Source organism: Euphorbia lathyris, chromosome 2 (genome assembly GCF_963576675.1).
Source record: "Euphorbia lathyris chromosome 2, ddEupLath1.1, whole genome shotgun sequence".
NCBI classification, from domain to species: Eukaryota; Viridiplantae; Streptophyta; class Magnoliopsida; order Malpighiales; family Euphorbiaceae; genus Euphorbia; species Euphorbia lathyris.
This window is the reverse complement of record NC_088911.1, coordinates 755,794-766,590: the sequence shown is the minus strand read 5'-3', so window position 1 is coordinate 766,590 and position 10,797 is coordinate 755,794.

Here is a 10,797-nt window from a genome sequence, read left to right as displayed (position 1 = left end):
TTACGGTTTAAAACTCTCAGTGGATTCTGTGCTGTATCAATATATATATATATATATATATATATATATATATTGGGCCCTTAAGGATTTAAATATTTTAGCGAGGTTATTACTTTAGTCTATTGGCCCAAGTCGAAACCAAAAGAATTTATTATTTAAACAAGGTTATTATTTTATCGAACATTCATTTATCGAGGTTTAACTGTACTCACACATGCATAAAAATGCGAGAATTACTCGTTTATTGAAAAAAAAAACTAAACTAAACCGTCCTAAAAATTGTACCTAAAGATAGAGGCTTTTGGCCCCTATCAGGAACCACACCAAAGAGTTATAAATGGGATGTGGAAAAGTTATCAAAGAAACGAAGGCAGTAGCCCCGCAAGAAGCTCCAACTAGACTGTAATGGTCATTTGCTGATGTTTTATATTCGAAGTTGGCAATAACTAGTTTTAAAGACATTTCGATGTATTCCTATTTTAAGAGTTGTTCTTTGTCTTTCCCCGAAATTTGGGATTTCACAAGCATTGTAATCAGAAATTCAATAAATCGTAGGCCATTGAGGCTGCTTTTTATCCTCATGCAGGTCATTCGTTCATTCATGCAAGCCAAAGTATGGATATATGAAAAACAAGCAAGTAAATAAAATAGGCCGAAACCAAAGGCCATTTCACAGAAATATCAAAAGGAAAAAGGTGTACCATAGCACCTCAAAAATTGTTCAGAAAAGAAATCAAACTGTTCACAAATTGTTGAGGTCAATCTTCTTAAAGTCTTGCCAAGCTTCCAAACAAGATGCACGCTTCAAGTTTAGGGCATCAACATGACGCACTTGATGTTCCATCTTCCCTTGATATGCCACAACCTTCTCCTCAGAAATCTCTAGCTCAACAAGATCCGTTTGCTGAGCAGCAGCCAACAAAGCTCTTTCGTGGTCCACGGTCTCCTTGTCCAGCTTGATCTGTCTTATACATTCTTCAAAAGCTAGTAGTTCTTTCTCTTAAGCATTATATTGCTCTTCTTTCTCATGATCCAGCTTAGCCCTTTCAGCTACACGTTCATGAAGATCCTTGATGGTCTGCAAGCAAGCAGAGTAAGCCTAAATCTCTTCCTCCAACCGGAGCAACTTGTTATTATCTGCATGCATTTCATCATAGAAATCTGAGGCTTTTTGAGCCAAGGAAGCCAAGAGATTCTTGCTGGCTTGAGAAGTCAAGGAGGAGGAGAACACTATGACGGATGACTTCATCATGGCCACCTATATAGAATCCAATGCAGACATCTCTAGGGCTAGACAGTGCTGGATGGTATCTTTAGCAACTTGAATTGACTGAGCATAAGCCGTTGGTGCTTGACTACTACCAAGACCTGAAATCCTCTTAGCCACGAAGCTTAAATCTAAACACTACAAGGTATCTGAACTGGTGCAGCCAGCCTAAGCAGGGAGTTCTAGCCATAGAGCCCAATATGAATAATAACAAAATCAGAAAGGGCAGACAAGCACAACAAGAAGAGAAAGGTACTTGAAAGCCTATAAATTATACCTTGAGATCAAATGGAGTGCATGTGGAGTATTTGATTGGGGTTGAGGTGGATCCGAAGTCTTTGACAGCGGGCTGTTTAACATCTGCAGTATGAAGCACATAGTCTTTAACCCCTCCCTTCCCCTTTACTTTTGGCTTATGGGTCCCAACATCTGCCAAAGGAAATGTAGAAGTAAACAACAAATGCAGACTACAAAATCAAAGAACAAGCTAAGAGAAGGACTTACCAGATCTCATGGCTATGACGACACTAACTCCATGAGTGGTAGCCTAGTCAGACTAGACTTCAACCTCTTCTACATGCGCAACTGACAATAGAGAAAGCAATGATTAAAACGAGAAACATGAAATAACTGAGAAAAGAAAACTTACTGCCTGGATCGGTGATAGGGGTATTTTACCCCTATCTTTTAGCATGATTTACGGGTTGATTTTGGATAAAAAAAAATAAGTTTAATTAAAAAAATAAAGCGTTTTGATAAAATAAAGAAATAAGAATAAATTTCGTACTTTCAGTTAATTTTCCGTGTTTTTTATTAGTTTAGGAAATAAAAACGTCAAGCTAACTCGGCTCTTAAGATTTGTATTTCAGGTACGAGCAAGGAGCAAAAATCTACTCAAATACGCGGGGCGAATCATCATTTACGCGGGGCGTATCATCATTTAAGCGGGGCGTATCATCCCTTATGCGGGGAGTAAAACATGGTGTCAGCAATAATTGCCTTATCCGTAGACACCATGTGGAAATGACTCAGCATACGCGGGGGCGTATGCCACCCTACGCGGGGCGTATGACACATGTCGGAAATAATTGGCCTTATCCTGAAAGTCAGACTGCATTGTCTCCCGGAGTCAACTCTCCATACGCGGGGCGTATCATCCTTTACGCGGGGCGTACTTCGGCTACGCACGGCGTAAAAGCTCCAATTCAAGCTATAAAATCTTAGAAACTCATTTACGCGGGGCGTACTTCAGCTACGCAGGGCGTGTTTGAGACAACAAGAAATAGAATTGGTCCACATGCAGGAGATTTCTGACGGAATGGGCATATACGCGGGGCGCGCCTCACCATACGCGGGGCGTATTATGGGATTTCTGCACTCAATGATGTTGCTCCATACTTGCACCTTGTGAAGTTACATTTTTGCCCCTAGCTTGATGTATAAATAAGAGTGACTAGCACTCAATTAGAAAGTTTTGGACACCTTGTACATAGCTACATTTTACTCCTTTGATTCTTGTTATTTTAGTTTTAGATTCAGATTTGGTAGCAAAACTCTCCCACCTCGAGAGCTTGTTCGTTCATTCCGGCATTCCGTCGAAGTTTCGTTCCATCCTCGTCCACCAAGCTCGAGAGTTCCACCTCCAAGACCTAAGAGACGGCCTTGAGTCTGGTTAGCTAGTTCCGAGGGCCGATTCTTCCCTCTCTACTTGCTAATTAGCTTGCACTCTTCTTATGTACTAGGCTTGGTTGTATTCCTTATTTACGCTTTCCATATTTATAATATATGATTTGCAATTTCCGTTTCTATATACGTGTTGATGTTTATTGCTTGTTTTGATGCTCGTAATTGACTATTGTGTAGGGGAACGCGATTTCCGACGCCATTCGGGCTATCTTTAGGGATTCATATAGGTGTTGCCTTACCGGAAGTGACAAACCGAAAACCGTAGGAATTGACACACGACGGAACTTACGGGCCATAGTTTCTGATCCCCAGCATTAGACACGCCTTGACTAGGAACCACATAGGCTAAGTACCTCACGGATCGGTCGAACTACACGTAGTCGTCTTTGCAAGAGTAGATCATTAATCGTATATATTCGGAGTCTTTGTTTGTCATATTTATAACTTATCGTCGCCATTGCACTTCGTAGAGTATTTGCTACATAAATCTGTCTCACTAATAGTTTAGGAGTAGTTTGTGTTGGTCCCTTATTTAGTTGTAAGTATAGTTCCAAGGGGGGGTTAGGAACTATTTAAACTTTTTAACAATTTAGGCAGACTTCTTTTTCTAAAGAAAAAGGTTTGAACAGCGGCGTTGAGTAAACAGTAAGATACTGGCTTAGTCAACAGGTGACTATGTCAGTTTCTTAGCTTGAGTCAGGAGATAGCACTTAGAGTCTATTCCTGAGCTCAGACGTTCAACGCGCACAACTCAACTTGACCTCTTTACTTGGTCAGTTTTGATTATTTAAAGCAAGCAATATAAATAGGGAGTTAAGGTTTAGAAATACTTCACTCAGCAGATTTATCCAGGTTCGGCTTCTTCTAAGCCTACGTCCTGTCCCCGGAACACGTTCCGAGATTTCAAATCCTCTACTGAGCTCTTTAAAGGTAGAGCCTCAAACCTTTTACAATATCAGCAATTGAGTATGACAAGAGTACCTTCCTCTATACTTCTACTCAATCCTAATCTCTCCGCTGAGTACTTAAAACCGAGTACTCAGCCTCTCCTTTCTATCTCTAGAAATGATAAGTGTTTTTGTCCTAATACAAAGATGTGCTAAGACACTTTAGACGATTTACAATCAATATAGACTTTTACACAGATATGAAAAAGTAGTGTAAGAATTTTGCTTTGCTTCTTTCTTGCAGAACTTGTAGAGATTTGGTCAGCGTAATGGCTTGATAAAGTTCTGTGTGTTGTGAAGCTTGTGATGACACTATTTATAGAGACGTCTGGTCATTCGGTCATTTTGAATTTCGAAATAACCATTGGAGGGAAACAACTATGTGTCGTTGTCATCCTGACTTGCACAGAGCTCTCGGCCAATCACAATCGTGTATCTTCTGTCCTCGGTCAGCTCAGCAGATGGTCTCTCCTTTTATGGTAAAGTCAACTGGACAGCATACTGTGTCGTCTGAACTTTGCTAAAAGAGGAAACACTTTGTCTGGAAGTTTTCCTTTGCCAGCTGCTGTCTTGTACGCTTTGTCGAGACTACTCAGCAGCTTCATCTTGAAGTTGTTCCCGAAGGTCTTCTAGATCCTTCCGATTGCTGAGTTGCGTTTTGAACAAAAACGGCAACGTCTTGACATACGCGGGCCGAGTGTACTGAGTTGTTTGACTTGGGCCTTGGCTTCCGAAATGGGCTTGGGCCCTTCGATTCGCATGTCTTATAATATGTTAACTCAACATTGAACAAACACATTAGTAGAATTAAATCAAAGCATTTAAACTATAGTGTGTTTAGAATATGTATATATATTATACTCAAACAATTTTGTCAAATCAAAATTATGTGGAAATGTGTTTCAACAGTTTGTAGTTGGTTCCCACATCAACCCCAAAGTAATCACCGCTTAAATAACATACGAAACCGAGTCGTCTAATACTTGTAATTATAAATACCGTGGATTCGATACCCGTTCTTAACCGGATTATTACTTGATACGATGGAGTACACTTACAAAGAACTTAGAAAGACCACATCCATTGTCTTAGCGCGTTCATCGCAATACACATTTCGTCGTTAGAAAACACACCACTAGGCGCCACGCACATCAAGTTTTTGGCGCCGTTGCCGGGGATTTATAATCTCCCACAATATTAGACCAAAACTTTTCACTATTAGTTTAAGCATTTGTAAATATCATTTTCTTTTTGTGAATAATTTGTTTATTTCTTGTTGTTACTAATGATCTTTTTCGTGGTATGATGTCTCATAGTCGTCATCTATGGGGCGACCTCATGGACGACGAATGTTCGCACCAACATTCAGCCTCGCAATTCGATGTGGTAATCTCTATGCTTAAAGATATTCAAGTGAGATTATCTAACAATGAGGCATAATGCAGGGATTTAAGAAGTCAAATCGCCGGATTAACGTCTCGTCTCGATTCAACCGCGGACGAATCGATTAGAGAGGCCAACCCGGGTGATCAAGATGTGGAGGTCGAGTTAATTGAGCCCTCTCAAGAGGAATCCCCAAATTATGTAGGTTGTCTCAACTGCGAGGAGCCGAAAATCCTAATCGATGAGCCGGTTGTGTGCGGACACATGGAAATGACTCCACAACTAGAAGAGTTTGAGGTTCCTTCTACCTCGGGTTATTTCACTCTCTTTGAGCTACCCAAGGAGTCAAAGAGGGAGCAAACTAAACTCTTCAATAATTTCTGCAAATATAGTTTTTGGTTTTTGTTAAATTTTTTTGAAGCTAACAATCCGTTTTATAGGTATGGATTGTTTATTCAAGAATTTGCATTTCTAACGCGAATGGAAGCATACACCTAGGAGGAAATGCTAAGTCGAGCTAACCGACTATAACATAGCGCTTCTTGGGAGGCAACCCAAGCTCGAATAAGGGAGTTTTCTTTCCCAGTTTTTATTTCCCGCATTTTCTTTCCCAATTTCGTCTCTTTTAAATAAAAATCAAAAGAAAAACAAATCCCATTTTTAATCCAAAAAATAAAGCCACGTGGAGCGTACACACCAGTACGCCCCACGCAGCTGCGCTTCTTTACCATTTCCGTGCTCGTTATTTCTGTTTTTGCGTGAGTTAATAACATTCACGCGGGGCGTATCCCTTTTACGCTCCGCGTGCCCCACTTTGTCTCTGGTAAAATGGCCCAGAGCTCGGAATACGTGGGGCGTCACTCTACGTGTGCCCCCCGTATTTGAGTGTCTAGACAAAAATGGCTAAAAGTGCACCTCCTACACGGGGCGCCCGCAGGGCACGCCTCGCAGAGGACCTAACTCTAAGAGTCATGTTTTGTCCTTCTTTATTTTTGTTTTTGTTTTGTTTTTTTTTTTTGTGATGCCCTTGGAATAGGCGTCATTTTAATAACGCGGAGGGTCGTGCAACCCCGCACTCTTAGTTTGGTTTGCACTAACAAAAACAAAAATAAAAATAAAATAAACAACAAAATAATTAAACTAATTTATTGACTCTTCTAATTTTTTCCGACACGCTATCCCTCCTTCGGAAATTAATTAAAGTTCCGTTATTTGTCATCAAATAAAAGACGTCGACACAAGGGGATGACCTAATTAAGGGATTTTAGTCTTTGTTTTGAAATTAGGGAATTTGTGCAAAGCTTAGGTTAGTACTAAACTAAGGCATTGAGTCTTAACCCAAATGTTATCTCCATAATGAACTTTGAAAAGGCAATAAAAACGGGATAGTTGAGAATTTAGCGAAGACTTGATAGTACACAATTTAAACCCGAATCTTTGTGAGGTATTTTTGAGCCTAAAAGAGTTCGTACGAGAACTCTAATTCTTTCGCAATTTTTCGAGAGCTTTGACTTCACTCGACTCATAGAATTTGCATCCAATACCGGGTTAAGTACACTTATTTTTGGTAAAAAAGGCAATAGATGATAAAATGAACCCACTTAGGCTAATTTTTCTTAAATTATTTTTCTCGTTTTCATTAACCCTTAGGAAACCCCTTCGAGCCTATTAACCAACTTTTTTGTTAATACCCTTTTAACATTTAACCATTTTTCCTCTTGTTCAAATACTGACAAAATCAATTCGCACCCAAATCAATCGGAAAAAGTCACGGCCTTAGCAAATGAGCACTATAAGCTTTCAAAATATTGTTTTTGTGCCTCTATCAAAACAAAGGATACAATAAAAGTAAAAGGGCATTCTCAAGCTCCACCCGAGCAATTTTTGAAGTATATCTTGTAAAATTCGCTAAGGCTGAAGCAAAATACAGTGCGATCATAAGTCGGTATTTTGGAACTTGAGTCTCTTTAAACTAACCACTAAAAAGCCACTCACATTACAACCCCCCTCCGGGTTCATTTTTAATGTTGCCTAACCATATTTTAGGAGGAAAAACCCGGATGAAAATGCAAATTCAACATGATCTCGAGTAAGTGCAAAGAAGAGTGCTAAAACACCGACCCACCTAAAATTGAACGTAAGAGCGAAATCCCTTGGTGAGGTACTATCGGGTTCTCAAAAGATAATCAACCCCCGTCAATATCGCCTATTAATCTTGATCATGGAGGTTTCAAACAAGTTTTGTACTCAATTGTTTGCGTAGATACTTACCGAAACCTTTGCATAAAACCGTAACTTTGAAATACTTGGCAAAACCAACCTTCGGTTTGTTTCTTAATTTTCTCAATCCCTTGTCTTTCGATTTCTTTTACTTGAGGACAAGTAAAACTTTAAAGTCCGAGGAGGTTTGATAGGCGTTTTACCCCTATCTTTTAGCGTGATTTACGGGTTGATTTTGGATAAAATAAATAAGTTTAATTACAAAAATAAAACGTTTTGATAAAATAAAGAAATAAGAATAAATTTCGTACTTTTAGTTAATTTTCCGTGTTTTTTATTAGTTTAGGAAATAAAAACGTCAAGCTAACTCGGCTCTTAAGATTTGTATTTCAGATATATGCAAGGAGCAAAAATCTACTCAAATACGCGGGGCGTATCATCTTTTACGCGGGGCGTATCATCCCTTACGCGGGGCGTAAAACATGGTGTCAGCAATAATTGCCTTATCCGCAGACACCATGTGGAATTGACTCAGCATACGCGGGGCGTATCATCATTTACGCGGGGCGTATCATCCCTTACGCGGGGCGTAAAACATGGTGTCAGCAATAATTGCCTTATCCACAGACACCATGTGGAATTGACTCAGCATACGCGGAGCGTATGCCACCCTACGCGGGGCGTATGACACATGTCGAAAATAATTGGCCTTATCCTGAAAGTCAGACTGCATTGTCTCCCGGAGTCAACTCTCCAGACTGCATTATCCTGAAAGGTACAAACGGGCCTTGGACTATAGATAGCCAGGCACTCATGTTTGTAGGCTGAATGAAGTTTTTCATCCTATTCTTCCAGAAGGTATAGTTTGACCCGAAGAATACGGGAGGCCTAGTAATGGACAGCCCCTCATGCAGTATTTGAGTTGTTTGGTTTCCCGGAAGAAACCGAGTGCTGTTTTCGCCCATGGTAGGGATCAGCTCAAAGTTGTTAGACCTTTTAAAGTGAGCTTTTAGGCTCTGATACCACTTGTTGGTCCCTTATTTAGTTGCAAGTATAGTTCCAAGGGGGGGTTAGGAACTATTTAAACTTTTTAACAATTTAGGCAGACTTCTTTTTCTAAAGAAAAAGGTTTGAACAGCGGCGCTGAGTAAACAGTAAGATACTGGCTTAGTCAACAGGTGACTAGGTCAGTTTCTTAGCTTGAGTCAAGAGATAGCACTTAGAGTCTATTGCTGAGCTCAGACGTTCAACGCGCACAACTCAACTTGACCTCTTTACTTGGTCAGTTTTGATTATTTAAAGCAAGCAATATAAATAGGGAGTTAAGGTTTAGAAATACTTCACTCAACAGATTTATCCAGGTTCGGCTTCTTCTAAGCCTACGTCCTGTCCCCAGAACACGTTCCGAGATTTCAAATCCTCTACTGAGCTCTTTAAAGGTAGAGCCTCAAACCTTTTACAATATCAGCAATTGAGTATGACAAGAGTACCTTCCTCTATACTTCTACTCAATCCTAATCTCTCCGCTGAGTACTTAAAACCGAGTACTCAGCCTCTCCTTTCTATCTTTAGAAATGATAAGTGTTTTTGTCCTAACACAAAGATGTGCTAAGACACTTTAGACGATTTACAATCACTCTAGACTTTTACACAGTTATGGAAATGTAGTGTAAGAATTTTGCTTTGCTTCTTGCTTGCAGAACTTGTAGAGATTTGGTCAGCGTAATGGCTTGATAAAGTTCTGTGTGTTGTGAAGCTTGTGATGGCACTATTTATAGAGACGTCTGGTCATTCGGTCATTTCGAATTTCGAAATAACCGTTGGAGGGAAACGGCTATGTGTCTTTGTCATCCTGACTTGCACAGAGCTCTCGGCCAATCACAATCGTGTATCTTCTATCCTCGGTCAGCTCAGCAGATGGTCTCTCCTTTTATGGTAAAGTCAACTGGACAGCATACTGTGTCGTCTGAACTTTGCTAAAAGAGGAAACACTTTGTCTGGAAGTTTTCCTTTGCCAACTGCTGTCTTGTACGCTTTGTCGAGACTACTCAGCAGCTTCATCTTGAAGTTGTTCCCGAAGGTCTTCTAGATCCTTCCGATTGCTGAGTTGCGTTTTGAACAAAAACGGCAACGTCTTGACATACGCGGGCCGAGTGTACTGAGTTGTTTGACTTGGGCCTTGGCTTCCGCAATGGGCTTGGGCCCTTCGATTCTTATGTCTTATAATATGTTAACTCAACATTGAACAAACACATTAGTAGAATTAAATCAAAGCATTTAAACTTTAGTGTGTTTAGAATATGTATATATATTATACTCAAACAATTTTGTCAAATCAAAATTATGTGGAAAGGTGTTTCAACAAACTCCCCCATTTTGATGTTGGCAAAACTATTCAGCAAGGAACTCAGTATGAGCTCCCCCATGATAGTTGACCTAATATACTTTAGCAAACTCCCCCGTAAGGGTTGAGCTACTGACTTAGTTTTACTTAAAAAAAATTTAAGGATTTAAATGAGTAAGTCTAAGGTCAGTTTTTAGGTATAGGTCAGCTATATCACATATTCTATTTACTCAGTGGTAAGCGGAAGGTTTAAACATATAGAGCGCGTGCTGAGTAATTTGTTCAATGAGTTTTTATCAAAATATTTCATAAGTATATGGGTTTATGTTAAACATGTTATCAGCATATAATTTAGTTAATATTACAAGTTTTAAACATAGCTGATTTAATTTAAGATACATAAGGATTCAGTACATAAAAGCATATATCATAACTCAGGATTTAAATAAGAAAAGTAAGTATGATATATTGATAGAAGTCAGCAGTTTACACAGCAAAAGAAATAAACATAGCACATAGATTACAAATGTTAAGACCTAGCCTATCTATTTCTTTTTCTTGCCCTGTGACTGACTTCTCTCGTACTAACGTTGCTCATGCTGAGCTCTAGTAGCTTGCGCTTTCTCCCCCATTTTGTCAACTTCGAGGAGCTTGAACGCATCGGTTAAGACAGCACGAGAAAGTTCTTGTGAAAGTTCCTTTAGTTTGTCAGCACTTTCATTGACGCCATCAAAGATGGCAACTCCATCAGCTGATACTTCAACTAGTACTCGAAGATCAGCAGCACTGAGCATATTAACACCGAAAGCTTGTGATTTGGCTTGCCAAATGAGAGCTTCAGTAAGGCCAGCAAAGACTTGGTGGAAGGTTTTCAAGAGAGCTGAGTCATAATGATGACGCTGGATATTGTTATGATGGATGTGATTGAAGGATTGCTGTGCAAGAGATAG